This window comes from Anoplopoma fimbria, chromosome 23 (assembly GCF_027596085.1).
Source record: "Anoplopoma fimbria isolate UVic2021 breed Golden Eagle Sablefish chromosome 23, Afim_UVic_2022, whole genome shotgun sequence".
NCBI classification, from domain to species: domain Eukaryota; kingdom Metazoa; phylum Chordata; class Actinopteri; order Perciformes; family Anoplopomatidae; genus Anoplopoma; species Anoplopoma fimbria.
In genome coordinates, this window is record NC_072471.1 from 12851693 (window position 1) to 12868682 (window position 16990).

General features: G+C 41.6%; 1 long non-coding RNA gene across 1 annotated transcript in view; it reads right to left on the reverse strand.

Moving 5' to 3' along the window:
* Positions 1-16990, reverse strand: part of LOC129112737 (uncharacterized) — a 31963-nt gene continuing 14973 nt past the window's right edge. The window contains exons 4-6 of the long non-coding RNA XR_008532371.1: positions 6823-6954; positions 2714-2769; positions 1-220 (exon numbers count right to left, since the gene is read on the reverse strand). This is a non-coding gene — a long non-coding RNA (uncharacterized LOC129112737). The remainder of the gene's footprint in view (positions 221-2713; positions 2770-6822; positions 6955-16990) is intronic.

A 16990-nucleotide genomic window follows, 5' to 3' on the forward strand; every position in this document is an offset into this window, starting at 1 on the left:
TTGATACATTTGTTTTTATTATTTTTCTAATTAATTTGCAATGCTTTGTATATTTAAAGAGTACATCTAACTATATGTCATAAACTGAGATTATGTCTTCATGCATTAATTGTTGCAAATCAGAATACTTCCTGGATGTCACTTCTGCCTGACAGGTCACCTCCTCTCTGCAGCTTCAGGTCTCACTGGTCTGTCGGCTCTCCTCTAGGGTTTCCTCGGCCTGATGGAGACAAATGAGAGGAGAGAGTGAGCTGCTGCTGAGTGACGAAAGGTCACACTTTCCCCTCTTGTCTTACACACAAGAATCCTGTTACGACCGCGCTCCACTGTGCACGTGAACCTGCGCTGTCACACATGTAATTCACAACAAACATGGAAATCGGTATCTGTGCCCATTTTAGTGTTTGTGTAAAGCCTTGCACGTTTCTCTGTATTATCTACTACGACACACACACCACTGTGTACATTACACCTTTAACTTAAACCTCGTCAGATAAATCCTCTGACTAATTCATCCTGCTCCATCGATAGCAAAGTTTTGTATGTCACAGGAAATCTTGGTGCTCATGAGCATACATTTGTCTGTCTGAAAGATCACACAGGCAGCTTGTGGTTGTTTCAGGGAGTTTCCTGAGTGAGACAGGAGAGGCTGCGACTCTGCTGCGGTTTCCCCTCCAGCTCTCAATCTAGGGAGTGAATGGGGGAAACATGAGGAAGCGAGCTGGGGTCAAACTTATAAAAGTGAGTCACTGCCTTAACTCTTCACACGCACGGACGCACCAGCTTGTGGCTGTTTTTTATTACAGCTCGGTTATCCAATAAATGCCACACAAATCTCTACACGAGCTACTTAATGCCCGAGCCTGTAAGGTATACAGTGGAGCTGCATCTCGCTCCTGCACGAACTCTGCTAACGGGTGTAGTGCAACGTGTCTGGTTTACACGAGGCAAGGCATTTAACTAAAGACTCGATTTATGCAGATAACAGAAAACATATTTTCTTGTTTTTTTTCTCTTTTTCCTGAAAAATTGTCATGTTTCTCTGGATAAACCGTAGCACTCACTGGGAACTAGTTGAATTGGAACTTCTTTCTCCCAAAGAAATAGTCCCTACAAAGACTATTGACAGCTCATTATGTTGATTATCCAGAGTAACAGATGTCAGCGCTGTGAGCACTCCAAACTACATACAGTGACAGTGAGGTACCATGCACGATACCAAGACCCTGAAATCAAAGCAGCTCAATGGAATTCATTCATTCATTCATTTTATTATTAACACCAGTGCGGTTCCTACTGTGACAAGTCAAAATGTCGTCAGTTCTTCCATACTCAGAGGCAGGTATCTGTATGACTAAAAACTACTAGAGATAAGCATAAGAGATAAGAAATTTCAACTAATATTTCAATAGTCGGTGTTCACTAAGACACGAGGAGAGGGTTAAATTAATTATGTATATTTGGCTTGTTATTTTAAAATATATATTTAAAATAAAATAAAATGTTTTCAGAGATTATTACCATATTAATGAACTCCAAAAGCACCTGTTTCCAGTAAAATATTGTAGTCACTTTAACCAATGAGAGGTGTGACTGAGGAACACCCTGCAGCAATGAAATTGCGTACAACTTTCCAAAAGAGCACTCGTCAAACTTTTGGGCACATGGCGCCATAAACTGAAAACTGTGTAAAACTGTCAGGAATGATCCTTAAAATGATTTGAGATTAACCACTCAGTTCTTTGAAGTAACTGGACCCTGCGCGTCTGGAGGATGGACATAAAACGGTCAAATCAGCAAATATAAATCAAAGGCAATTGGGTTTTTTCTTCTTTTCTTTTGACTGTTTCGAGTTTTCACTTTTGTCATTACAATTTTTATGTAATGGTGCGCTCCACTCACATCACCGGAGAACTTGAAGATAAAACAAAATTCGACATGAGACAAGAACTTGTGACCCGGAGTCAAACCTGTGACCGTATCTGTGTCTGCTCAGCCGTGCTGCGCCCAAAAACATCCAACACATTCGTGCCCCTTGGAAGTTTGTCTTATTCTAGCGGGCTTGAAACAAAAAAAAGGCTAAACAATGTATACATTTGAGCGCCCTGTCACTCCGCCTGCAGTTGACCAGAACCACCAACAGGTGTCATGTCTCCCCAAGCACACATGGGGTGTGAGTTCAGAGCAGAGGACTCCCGTGACAATGAGGCCTTTGTGCAGTTCCGGGTGCCAGCCGGTGTGCCCTCGTGTACTGTTTCCCTCTAATCTTCATTTGACCTTTAGGCTGACGGCTTTTCTTTCCCCCTTTTTCCTGACTAATTTCCTTTGAGGAGATTATCTCAGAGCCGCACCAAAGACTTACTGATTCAGATGACATGATACACACACAACGCGCCGGAGTCGGTTTTGACAGGACGCGTCAATCGCTGCCACGGTCGATTCTGTGCGCTTGGAACAGTGTGAGTTGGATTGGGTTCAATAAAATAAGGACAAACTGTGTTAATTGTATTGTGTGCCTGCAGGCCACTGAAACAGGAAACCAAAGGATGCATGATCCCAGCAAACGGACCTGACCGAAAAGGATTTTGACTGAGAATTCAGCAGTGTGGTGGCATGAACACACGCAGTTAAACGAATTGTTGAGGGTGAAGTGAATATATACAAATAAAATGTATAAGAAATTAAAGATTTTTTTTTAAATCTTGAAACTCACCTTTACACTGAGGTGTGATCAGGGAAATAAAGTAGGTTAATGCCGAAATAATGAGCCTGCAAACAAAAGAGAAAAACAGACATAAATATAGTTATACTTACAGACATCCACGTATACACTCACACACACACACACACACACACACACACACACACACACACACACACACACACACACACACACACACACACACACACACACACACACACACACACACACACAAAATACTGTGCAGATATATTCACAAAACACACACCAAGGTGACCATGTAGCCCTCAGGTCATAAACCTGCCAAGCAGCTACTTGAATGTATCATTAAGGCTGATGTAACATGTGTTAGAGTGATCATTGCTCAGAATACTGCAGCGGATTTTAGACTTGATAACTATATCACCATACACCATACAGTGTTGAGGGAGCTTAGGATTCATCTCTAAGAAAAGTGTTAGCTTCCGAAAATAACAGGCAGGAACTACATTTCTGTATGTTATTTATAACATCTATCTAGATTTTAATTTAATTAGTTTCTAAAAATAAAATGCTTAAGTATAAAAGTGTGTAAAATGTTAAATATATAAAAGGCTATAAAGGAAGAAATAAACAAGCATCAAATTAAGCTACAAATAAATACACATTTGTTTTACATATCATTTTAAATATACTACAATTATACTATGCAATGTTACACATTATATAAATATATAATACAGGTCTCTCTCTCTCACTCAAACACACACACACACACACACACACACACACACACACACACACACACACACACACACACACACACACACACACACACACACACTATGCAGTGTCAAATCAAATGTCATTTTAGAAAAAGTATTTTATCTATCTTAAAATGTAATTTAAAAAATCAATATACATAGAAATAGATTGTATATATTGTTACAATATTTTTCGACAAGATAAAATGTGACAACAGCCTAATTTATTTGAGAAAATGATACATAAGTAAATGTAAAAATAAATACATTTTTTATCTTAAAATTACATTTTAGAAACCACGCCAAATATATATATGTGTGTGTGTGTGTGTATATATATATATATATATATAAAATAGTATATAGAATATAATATATAATAGTGCGTGTATTGTGTGTCTGTTTGTAAAAACACAAACACGCAGAAGGACTTTGTGTTGCTCAACCCTTAGATATTGAAATGTTAGATTTTCCCACAGACTTTTGGTTCTGCTTAATTTAAATTTTCCCTGCAAAACAAACCCTTTTGACACACTCTCTCTCTCTCTCTCTCTCTCTCACACACACACACACACACACACACACTGAAAACAATGTAACCAAAAGTAAAAACACAGAAAATACTCATTTATATTCTTCTTTTCTGCTTAAAACATTAAAAGCTTCTTTTTTTGCGAAACTGCTGAAGCCCGAGCAATAAAGATGGAGCTATGTCTCACTCCGTCTTTAAAACTGACGTGCTCATCATGACTGTGAGTGCTCTGAATAATAATCTATATTTGTCTATGTGCCTTTATACTCTAATGCACCTATGTGTAATGGGTAAGACTGTGTGGCCATCTGTAGTTCGGCATTGTGTGTGTGTGTGTGTGTGTGTGTGTGTGTGTGTGTGTGTGTGTGTGTGTGTGTGTGTGTGAATGCTCAGAGGAGGAGGCTGTGCCCTGCACTCCTTGGGAGAGGCGTGGGAACCCCATTCATCTTAGGAGCCAGGGTTCATTGTGGGGTACATAGCATCAAATGTGTCTGGGTGTGTGTGTGTTTGTGTATGTGTGTGTGTGAGTCCGTCTGGTTCATGATGTGGTGTGATGGTCTTTATGTTAGATTTAACATTCCCCTTCATTTATCTGTTTTCAAACATTCTCTAACAAATCATATTCATTTTCTTTAGAAACCAGGCTCGCAGATTCAATGCTGAGGCAAAATCCACAATTACAACATCACTTTTTTCTCTTAAAAAAACAATACTGGGCTCCTCAGTGGTTTACTATTAAGCCAAACTTAGTGACGTGAAAATACTCTTTTTTTTTTTTTTTTTATGAATTCCAAGGTCAAACCATGTTTGTTATTTCTCGTCTTCTGGGGCTAAAATAGTCAATCTAGCCAATTTTTTGAGGAAATGAACTGCATAGCTTTCTTTTTTCTTGTTAGACCTGACAGATCAGACAGTGTAAGTATGCACAGGACACTTAAAAACAAATCCAAGTCAGAGCGAAAACACTTTAAAATGTTGTTGATGTTTTCTAATAGTTAATGAAACGATCAACAGGTTCTAAGTTATGAAAAGTGTTTTAAAGCGTGTTCCTCCCCGTTTCCCAACGCCGCGTTTGTTTCCCCCATCGCAAATATTACCTTTTATTCCTACGCTATGTGTGTTAAAGAGTTAGATGGAATAAAGTAGGAAAGAAAGAGATTGAAAAGAAGAGCAGAGAAAAATCTAGAAGAATCGCATCCTTCATTTGATTCTGCTGCAGTTCTTACCGCTGCGCCCTGTGAGCCCATTGGTGTTCAACAATGTCGTGTTGCTTTTTCAAATGCTGACGTACTAACATGTACATTCACCGGGGCTGAGGGTCTCAGAAGACAGGCTCAGACGCACCGAATGCGATAAGCAAAGTCGGGGACTCCTGCCGACGTGAGTGCAGACCTCAGGCCAGGCCCTGTAGTGCGAGAATGGCAGATGAATAGGCCTGTCATACGTAGGATGTAGGTGGGATGACTAGAGCTATCTGTGATGAGTCACGCTGCCTCCACTCCTACCTATTGGCCATGGTAGGTTCTGATGTGTTGAGATGTTCCACATGAAACCATATCGACAGGCAGTGCAGAAAAAGAATTGGGAATTTTCAATTAGTGCTCCTTTTAAAAAAGTGATTTATGGGCGGTAATTAAAATATGTCTTTCTGGAAGGTATCAGTGATGGGTGTGGCACATTTGTAATTATGTGGAAAATATAATACAGAAAAAAATAGAGCTGGTATTCTTCCTGAGGGATGAAGTGGGTGTGATCCTAATATTGATAACAATATAACTTGTATAAATTATTCATTAAGCATATTGCTCTATTCCAGTTCAATTACACAAACCTAAATACTGTTCATATGTACGGACAAAGCGTTGGATTTAATTTCTTCAAACTGTGTCATCGAACTACAGAGAAATGTCTAAGGTTTAATGCTTCGAAGCTTATTTCTTGTTAACTTAAAGGAAAAATAAAATAAATTTAATAAACGCTTTATATTTGAGCCACATTTGTTATAAAGCATAATAACAGGTATGCCCAAAAGGCCTGTTTGAGCTATATCAAAGCTACGTGTGGCCACGTGTCAGCAATGACCCCTTTTCAAATATTTAACCTTCTATTACAAAACCAGAAAGCCCGCCCATATTCACTAAGATGAGTTTTTAATGAGAAAAAATCAATACGATAATTGCTGTTAATAGTTTTCTGATAGCTGACCAGGAGAGAAAAAGGTAGAGAGACAGAGAGCGAGACTGAGAGAGAGAGAGAGAGAGAGCGTTATGGTGGGGCTCGGCCTTGTGTAGCAGGCCTCGTCTGGCCCTCGGCCCAACATTACAGCACTGGTCCCTCTCTGCTCCCTCCAAAACCTTCTCTCTTTCTCACACACACACACACACACACACACACACACACACACACACACACACACACACACACACACACACACACACACACACACACACACACACACACACACACACACACACACACACACACACACAAGGCCACACACACACACAAAAGGCCGACCTGGAGTGCAGAACCACAGGTAGGAACGCACCAGAGGAGAGATTAGCTCGGTTTCGTCTGAAATTCAGAGCCCATGCCACGTTTCCCCCTCCGGTTTGCCCATATTTAGTTAAGCCTCCTCTCTCTGGATAGTCATGTAGCCCTGAAGGAAACAACACCCTGACATAAAACGCACAAACTCGAAGATCGGGTCAACCGAAGTCGCACTGTGGCGTTTATTTCGACTTTGCGTGTCGTCGTTTCGCCCAAAGAAAATCTCTGGATGTGTGCATGCTACACACGCACACATGCACACACAAAAAAACCTACACACCCACTCTCTGACTTACCCACTGAGACTTTGTAGGCAACTGGCACACACACGATGATCGTCAGCTATCCTGGGTTAAGCACCGGAATCGCCCGCCGTTCATTGTGCTGGATCCCTCTGTAGCTGCACACGGTATGTCCACATATCCTCTCTGTGGAGAAGGACAGAGAAGGAGCTCGGATTCAGTCACACAGCTTTGCACTCCCTGCAAGGAGTAGGCGGGCACGCCACCGAGAGACCCATTCAGAGTCCCAGAGAGTGCCAGCCTCCCTGTCTGCTTCAACGCCTTGTCTGCGTGTTTGTCTGCCCATCTGTCTGGGTTTTACCCCGTCAATATGGCCACCTCAGCCTAAACCCGTGTCTATGCCTCAGGTTAACCTGCCTCAACTCAGCTTACTGCTCTGTAATATTTACAAACTGGCCCCCCACCCCTCTCTCTCCCCTGTCTGCCACCTCCTAGTCTGAGACTGTCAGGGCCCGCCACAATAAGGAGGCCATGTGGGTTTCCCATGGAGTCGCGTGTTCCTCCCGTCTGGCAGTTAACAAGGCTTTGAATGAGGAATGTTAGCAAACAGAGCCACTGAATGTCGGCTGAATGCTAAGCCGGGCAGCCAGTTAGATTGCAGCACTGGCCCGAGCATATGAATAATGCAGAAGACTCGACGGGGAGGAGAGGAGGCAGGGCTCCGCCTCCCACTGCCCCTTCCAAACTCCACCAGCCCCTCCTTCTTTTCCCCCTGCTCGAAACTCAAATGCCTTCACGGGAGCAAGAGAGCAGAGCAGAGGGGTGGGGGGTGAGAGAGAGAGGATTCAAGATCTCTGCTGCTACTCACTCATGCAATACAACAAAAAAAAAGTCCTGCAAGAGAAGAATAGTTACACATGCACACAGGTTATTAGTACAAATACGTTCTTAAACATACTACTTTTTTCCTGTCGTTGGGAACTATCTCACTCTTTTTTGGCTTTTTGTGTCTTTTGTTCGGAATTGGCACCTGTCCCAGAAAAAGCCCCGTCCCTGCTCCACCCTCCTGCTCCCCTTTCACTAGAGACTGCCCACTAAAGAGAGAGAGAGAGAGAGAGAGAGAGAGAGCAGAAAGAGAGAGATAGAGAGAAGAAGAGAGCCTGAGAAAGAGAGGGTGGGGCAGAAAACCCAAAAGAGGGAGAGGTTTAGAGATGGAAAGGGCGAGGAAGGCGGATGGCAGAAGAGATAAGAGGACAGGAAAAAACATGAGAAATCATCTGCTGAAATAAAGAAATACGCACAGGTAACAAGGAATCGAGCAGCTGGCTGAACAAAATGCGTAAAAACCAAACTGCTGTCTTCGTCCTGAGCTTCAGGGAGGACTCACTAGGAAAAGGAAGCATGGCGAGCAATCACTGAGCACGTGCTCGAAAAAAGCCTTTGCATCACGACAGAGCATGAAACAAAACCACTGATTCTCCCCAGTCCAGTTTAACTCTATCGACAACAACCCAGAAGCAGCAAAAACTGACCAAAGGCATGAGATTAGTGCCCCGCGGGGTGAAGAAAACGGGGGTCCCAGAAAAAATGTCTTTGCAAATGGCGCAGCGATGTCGAAGTAGGAGTCAAGCAAAGCCACTTGTTGCATGATATTGAGTAGCAGATCTTGCAGAGAGAAGCGAGTGCAGGCAGGGGGTTAAAATCCTGGGACTGGGAGTAGTAAAAAATCCCTCCCTCTTTTGGCACAGACTAGCTAAAGGGGAGGGCCCGCCTGTAGAAATAGCAGCAGAGCGTTTTTCCCCTCTTTTTTTTTTTCAGAGCTGCAGCGTCCTAGTCTACCCTCTTGCATGTGGTCGGGACCCAGGGAGAGAGGAGGAGGAGAGCGATGGATAGAAAAAGGAGCTAGAGCCGAGAGGGGAGGGGGCGAGAGAGGGAGGGGATAAGAGTTGTGAGTGGAGGAGAAAGGGCTCAGCTGATGATGAAACGGGGACGTGTGGGAGTGCGTGCGCACTACGCATTTTCATCATCGGGCCCGGCGCGACGCGCGCGTGCACGAGGCGGGGTGGGGAGAGAGCTGGAGTCACAGCAAACACACACACACACACACACACACACACACACACACACACACACACACACACACACACACACACACACACACACACACACACACACACACACACACACACACACACAATTACACTCACGAATGATTAAAGGAATCTGGGACGACCTGCAACACCTAACTCTGAGGATCATGAAAACTATGAAAAAGATTTATCTCTTCATTTCAGAGCTGGTGCTGCTCTGAGTGTAATACCTTTGTCTTTGACCTACATGTCCTTTATCACAAAACTTCCAGGGGGCATCAGAAGAAACGGCGTTCCCTTAATAAAGGCCGAAAATAAAAAATATCTGGCATGATCGCTGATGAATATCGTCTTGATTACCGTTTCTTTCTCTCACAGACGTGTTCATGAGTTAATGAGAGAAGCTTCATTGAGCACCTGGGTGCGACTGCCCTTCCGCTATTGAAACAGTGAACCACAACGTAAAATACTGTAATATTTACCGCAGTGCGCTCTCGCCATGTGCTGTTACCAGGCCACCCTTGCCACGCTGCGATCTGGCGCAGCGGTGGTCCTGCGTGTGAATAAGGAGAGGAGAAATGTCGGGCAGTAACCAAATGATAAAATGGACTCTGCTGATGACTCTGCTCGTGTCCTTCCCCCCTTCCGCCTCCCCCTTCAGTGTCCAGCCTGTTCTGTCTCCCACCCTTTCTTGTCCTTTCAGTAGCACTGTTGTAGCCTACAGTGATAAACAGCCCTGCTCTGAGCAGCTAGTGTTAAAACTACGCCTGCATGAGGAGGATCCTGCTGCCTCTCTCTCTCCCCCCCTGTCTCATGAACACCTACCAACCTCTGCACCAGCCTGCTGAAGGTTATTCATACCCGTCCGGTTTTCCCTCCCTGAAAAACTTCTCCGTGGCCAAAATGCTGTAATGCCCCTTAGCTGTTTGTAACAGATTCCCCAATGGCAGAGAAACAACTTCCTCTCTTGTGGACGCCATTCCCCTCCCCTCCAGTCTCCTCTTCCCAAAAAGAAAAACCCAGAACTCAGCACAGGCAATTTTTTTCCTCCCCTCTCTCCCCAAAGTAGCAGCCGCACAAAAGAGAGGGGGGAAAAAGGGAAAACTGTCCAAAAAAAAAGAAAAGAAAGACGCCGGATCTCACATCATGGAGCCCAGCTAGCTGGTCTTCATTTCAATCTGTCTTTATTACTAACGCAGAGTCTAAAGGGGGAATCGTGCACATAGGAACAAATAAAGGTGGGAAAACATCCTTATATACACTCGACCGTTTTCTCGTGTGTGTGTTGTTTTTTTTTACTTTGGAGGAGACGACGAAGACCAGAGCGAGTATGAGCGATTGAACGGCAAACTAATATGGCCGCTTGGTTAGTAGCAGTCTCTACTACCTCCTCGCTCTCAGTCCTGGAAGCTGAAAGAAAAAGGCGTTGCACTGCTGTGTGTGTTTGTACCTCAGAGGACGGACCCAGAGAGAGAGAGAGAGAGAGAGAGAGAGACAGAGAGTGAGTGCACTTGTCTTGCCTAACTCTCCTCAGCTTTCCACACTCTCAAATAAAAACTCAGGTTCCCTGTGTTCTGTGTCTCGCTGCACCATCCGCTTATCGAAAACACACAATACACAAACGCGAAAACTTCAGTTGTGTAAAATGAGCATCAGGGAGACAGAAATCAGGTTACTTCAGTGGTTCGCATGAAAAACACATGAATTATATGCACTTTGTCAAGATTTAAATTCACTCGTGTTCCTTGATCAGAAAAACGGATCAGGCACCAGACCCTGTGACGTCACGTCTCACCACGTCTCTCAACCAATTGCAATCGCTGCAAGCATTAAACGCCACTACGACCGCATGCTGAACATATATATCAAACAATAGTGGAAACAAATGCATGTTTTCATGAGCAATTTCAAAAGTCCCTTAGCCCTCCTCGTCTATCCGAAACACGGTTTCTAGTCAGTTGTTTACCATCTAACATGTGGCAGGAATTCAAAAAACTTGGCAGAGCCTGTTGCACCGTACGTCGCGGAGAGTTCACTTGAGGATACGACTCTGGTTTTGGCTCAGCTGCCAACTTCTGACACTGTAGTCCTCAGCGCGGCCTCGCCCCTGCAGGAGCGGCCTGCGCAATGCTGCCATTGATGAAACTCCAATATTAACAACCTCATTTATGACACCTCCAAGAGTCCACAACCGCAATTATTTTCATCAAGCCCCTTCACCTCCGGGTTAAATCCAAGATGTTCTCTGCCTTTACATTTCATTTCCATGTGTAAAAAGCATAATGCCTTGTAGATATTTGTGATGTTGTATATTTCAACACAGAAGGTAAAAAAAGAAGAAAAGCTGCAGTTAACTAATTTGGTTCTGCCCCATGATATTTAAAAGATGCAAAAGGATGAGAATTGAAGAGAATCACTATTAAATGAACCGACCGCAGTGAACTCATGTTGCACGGTGGAAACATGGCAGTGTCAGAGCCAAAATGAGTTATAGTTCATGAGCTAAAACAATGGAGTTGTTTATTCAGTGGTCTTATCAGACCCCCGACGCCTTCGCATCCTTATGAATCATCCCACACACCCACTGCAACAAACACCCCCAGTCAACATACACAGATTGACACACACACACACACACACACACACACACACACACACACACACACACACACACACACACACACACACACACACACACACACACACACTGCTTTTCTGCCCTGGGACAAGCAGTACTCGACAATAATATGAGCTACAATATTTTTTAAACTCTGGGGAAAAAAAGAGGGTATAAATATAGACAAATCACAACATGAATTGTAATTAAATAACAAATGATGTATTCATTTCATAGGAAGTTGAACTAATAAGCAAACAAACAGCTCTCTCTTTCATAATTAGACACCAAAAAAATACGTTAAAGTTTATAATCAATTCCTGCACCAAAAAATGTTATTTCTTCAATATATTACTCGTCTTTTTTAGTCAGTTAATAAAATGCAGTTAAATAAGTAGAACCACCTGAGAATGCCAGTAAAGAGAGATCTGCAGTAGCTACTTCTGTGAATACACGACTTATTGCATTTAGTTTAATTTTAGTTCAGCTCTTTTTTTTATTTTATTACAAGCTTAATTTATATAGACTCACACATATAACCCCAGTAGTATTTTCACTTTATAAGTTACTGCCATCTATGTGTTCACACTCCAGCGAACACACACACTTCCTCCTCTCTTCGGTGACCAGTGCGGCGCGCCCGCTCCCTCTACGAGGTGGTCCGCCGAGGGGCCCCTCGGCAGCACGTGCCTTGACAACTTCTCCATTACAGCCGTGACCTCTAAGGTCAGACTCTGAAGGGTTCTGAACAAAGGCCACGACCCCGGGTCAAAAGTGTAACGCCGGGGGCAGGCCGGGGCCCCACCGCAAAGGAAGCGTGCTGTTTGCTTTGAAAGGTAAGGATCACTAACACAGAGGCATAATAAGGATTAAGGGGCCATCCCCTTTGGGATGTCACTCTGGGGCCCCATACATCAGTCTCTATTAACCTCCATGACCTACGGCGGACATTATGGGGCTACGGGTCACAGTTCTTCACGCTGCAGAGCTGTCAGACCTCAAGTCGTATGCAGCGTTTATGGTGGGTGTTGCTGATTACATGGACTGACTGTTCGGTCTCAAAGGACACAGACCTAACAGCTTTTATCTTGTTTCAGTCGTTTGTAGATATATATCAATGAAGAAAACTCAAAGGTAAAAATGTATAAGCCATCAGGTTATCTAGCAATATAACAAAAGCCTGACTGCTCTTTGAAAAAAATTAAATGTACAACTGAAAATCATGTGAAAGCAATGTATTTTTTTTCACTTTGATAAAAACAGAGTTTGGTTAAACTTCGATAAAAGCAAGAGAGCAAGAACCGAGAGGCAGAATCACAAAATGGAGGACAGGAGGAGACAACATGGCGGCCTAAGTGATGCAGTCACTCACACACTGCTTATAACTTGACAAATCGCCACGAAAAAGGTTGTGCGTTGTACAACAGGTCTCTATATGTAAAGCAACATTATTTATATAACAAATGCCAGAACAGAAAGCTGCAGTGACTCGACTGAATGAGATACGGATATGAATTCCTTCAGTCACTTTGGGACCAAACAGTTACAAAGGTTAACCCTCTGCACTCTATCAGAGACGAGGGACGAAGTGTGCAGATATACTGCAGCTTTAATTAAATTTTATTCATTCACATCATATTTAATGGTTTCCTCTTTTTGCTCAAAAGATACTGGGGGCAAATAAAATGTTTCAATTGTTTCAAAGTTCACAATGAGTATGAAATATAATTATTTCACACCAGAATGAGAGAAGAAAGAGTCTGAACTATTATAGTGCTTATTTCTCTCTTATTCTAAATGTCATAGTGAATACAAGCTAATATATTTACTTGGAAAACAGGAGGAGGGGAAACCAAATATATACATCATTTATACTTACATAATATATATATATATATATATATTTATAAATATATATATAGTATTATTAACATAGAGTCAAAATACAGGCTGCATTGTTAATAATTGGTAATGTAATGTGAGCCAGTACAACCTGCATTCGGTGCATTAAAAGATGCACATTTTTCAAACAGAGATCAAAATGTTCTTTTTTTCTCCAGACACATTTTTAAAAACCCCTAAATGAATATATTAATTTGTTTAAAAAGTGACTGGCCTGAAAACAGGGCTTTGTTTGAAGAAAAAAGTTTAAAAAATCCAATTCTAAATTTTAATGTCACCTAATAAAAGAAAATAAGCTTTTCCAGAGGGAACCAGGCAAAAATGCAAACTTTTATTCTCTAAGGATTAGGTATATTTTAATAAAAAAATGATGATAATTTAGATTTCCTTGCATTCTTTCTTACATAATTTCATAATAAATTTTACTTTTACCTCTTTTCATAAACTGAACTCTTGAAAAATAATAAGGCAAAGTTGAATATGAAGTGTACTTCTTTTACGATAAGATAATCCTTTATTAGTCCCGTGGCGGGGAGATTTACAGTTTTACAAATTTCAGTCAAAGCTTCATAATGACTACATGATATTTAAAAAATACATTATAATTTATGCTTTAAAATTAGAATATGGCAATTTTATAAACGACCTTAGCTGCAGCCTCAGTTGGCAACATTTAAACACGAATGAGGATTTTCTCTCTCAGATTGTGCAATTCAAAGTGTTTTGAGGAGGCTTTTTCCGAGATTTCACATTCTTATGAAACTAAATCTATTTAGAAAGATAGGATTCTTAAAATACATAAGCTCCGAGAAAATAAGTGGCCATCTGTGTGTACAAAATAATATGAGTTTAAGACTTTTCAGGCTTCTGAATGTGTAACTAAAAAGGTAATCTTTTATCAAATGCAGCTATCATTAATGTAAATTGCTCAAATCTTATACGTTTTTTTATTATTTCACTTACTGAAGTACTTAATACATTATACATTTTTAGCACTCTATAATAATCATTTTTAAAACTTTGTATAACAAATGAAAAAAATGGTAAAACAGCTGACTAATACTTTAAATAAACAAACTGGTAAAGCCTGCAAGGTCAAAAAAACGTTCTTGAGTGTTTTCCAAACACAGTTAACACGTATCAAGAGCACTGACGCAGCATTTTGATTCAAATGTATTTCTTTGATAATCATTAAGCCACTCACCTCTGGAAACCGAGCTTCTCTATGTAGAGGGAGCCCTTTCGGCTGCAGAGCAGAGCAAAGGTTGGAAAAGAGGAGAGCCAAAATGGACCTGCGCACACTACAGACAAGTGTCCTAAACAGCCTTAAAAAACAGCCACACAGACAATAAATCCCAAACAAGCAGCACTTTGACAGCTTCACAAGCCCGTCCTTTTTAGCAGCTCTTCTCTCATTAAATTGAAGGCTTTCGGAGAATCATCGTCCTACTTTAAGTTAACCATGAGACTGTCTCTAGGTCACTTTGCAACTGCCAGGTTTATACGAAAGGTTTGATTTCCAATTTAGCTAACAGAATACACTGCCCATCTTGAGGACATAAAAAAAAAATGTAATTACAAGGACTTTTATCTGGGGAACAAAGAAACGCCACTCTGATCCTTGGCAAAAAGGCTTTTTTCTATGATTTCTAAAAGACCAGTGTGGAGCATGGCAACATTTTTATTCAAATCAAACCTAATACTAAAATCCCTGCTACCTTGGGCTTATTCAAGCTTGCATTAAATTAACAGAAGTAGAAATATTCTGTAATGCTCGATGACACAGGAAAAAATGCTCTGAATGCAAAGTCAAGTCCTCTCAACAGTTTCATTACAATGATTGTCTGAAAGAACTTGTAATTAAAAATGCAAATAATAAACGACACATTTTAAACTGCAGACAGGTTAAAATAATAAATTAAACATATTTTCTTAGACCCATTTCAAATTTTTTAAACTTACCCCTCCTCTTTCCTCTACCTAATCTAAACACACACACACGCACACACACACACACACGCACATACATCTTCCCTGAATCTCTGCTCACATTTCGGGATCCATCCTGCATTAATAAATGATTATTTGTGCAGCTATGATCAAACATCAGCGTACATGCAGGTCTCTGGCATTCTCAGGGAGTGGTTCCACCTCTTTAAAGGGTTCGGACCTGCTGTTGGTTCTAGTTCAATGCCACGTCACTGAGCCACTGCAGCGTGGATGGGCCTGCGTGACCTAGCTCGGCCCAGATAGGAGCCCTTCGCAACACGGCCCCCATCCGGATCTTACACCCACATTTCATACGTAGAAGGTTGTGCTGCAGGAAGGAGGGGGGAGTGATGCGAGGCCATGCTTTATTTTAACTGCAAACTCTCTGTCCTTCGTTTTATTTCCCTCTTATTTCCAAAATTCAAGGAATTTATCTGACTGAGTGACAGCCTGTTTGTTTCAGTCCCCTGTGTCCAACTCCAATGGCTAAAGGGTTCAGGAACCCTCCAAATAGAGTGCTTGTTTGATTCCGCGTCGAGCTCCAGTGTGCACGCACATGCTCCAGGCTTCACACACATGCACGCACACGTCTGGAGTTGTCTTGGTTACACAGGGTAACACAATGTCTACATGAAACCAACAGTTTCTATTTCTGGGAAAAGGAAATTCACAAGTCAAAGTTCTGAATTTAGAAGATAATTTGTATCAATTCTCTTTGTTGCTGGTTCACTGAGGTTTAATAAGAAAAGTTTTCCCAGACAGAGAAAGTGTGTGTGTGTGTGTGTGTGTGTGTGTGTGTGTGTGTGTGTGTGTGTGTGTGTGTGTGTGTGTGTGTGTGTGACTTAATGATCTACTCAAGGACGTACACGTAGCACGCTAAAATTGAAAAATGGAGAGCGCTAATAGGTCAGGGCTTCTTCTAACTGCAGCAGCTGTCATGTCTTGATGCTAGTGATTTATCTTTAATTGGATTTTTTACAGAGGGATCTCCCAGTGGGAGTTAGCAGTCTCATTTCTGAACTGTCCCTAAGATTTTTTGCCAAATGTAAAGAGAAATAAGCAGAGTTGGCCTTGCAGTAAACAGAAAATGCAATTGTGAAAACAAACTGATAAATCTGACCAGCATAAATATTGTTTTGTAAATCTATACAGCAGCGCAGAAAATAACCATCTGCATATTTTTTTACATATAATTCATGTGAAAACACTGAACACTTTTTTGTTTTGTTCTCTGATCTTTCCTTTTTCATGGCTGACCTCGATATTAACCCCAAATCATTGTTAAAAATGAAGACCTGATCCAATTCTTAAAACAATGTATAGTATTCACTACACTAACAGATTTGTCAGAGAATTTAAAGAATGATTTTATAAATATTACACTCTAAACTATACTATGATATCTATATTATACTTTTCTTTTAAAATTAGGATTTTTTTGCAGAATGAAAATGACCACAGAAAAAACCAAACGTGTAAATCATAATAAGATTAAATCAACTGTTGTTTTTTTCCCCTCAGATCATGAGCTCATGGTGGTGTCTACTGCAGTGTGCAGTTTAGTGAGAGGGGAGAAGAGACGCTGGCTCTCAGGGGTTAAGATGCTAGCAGTCATGTGCCTGTC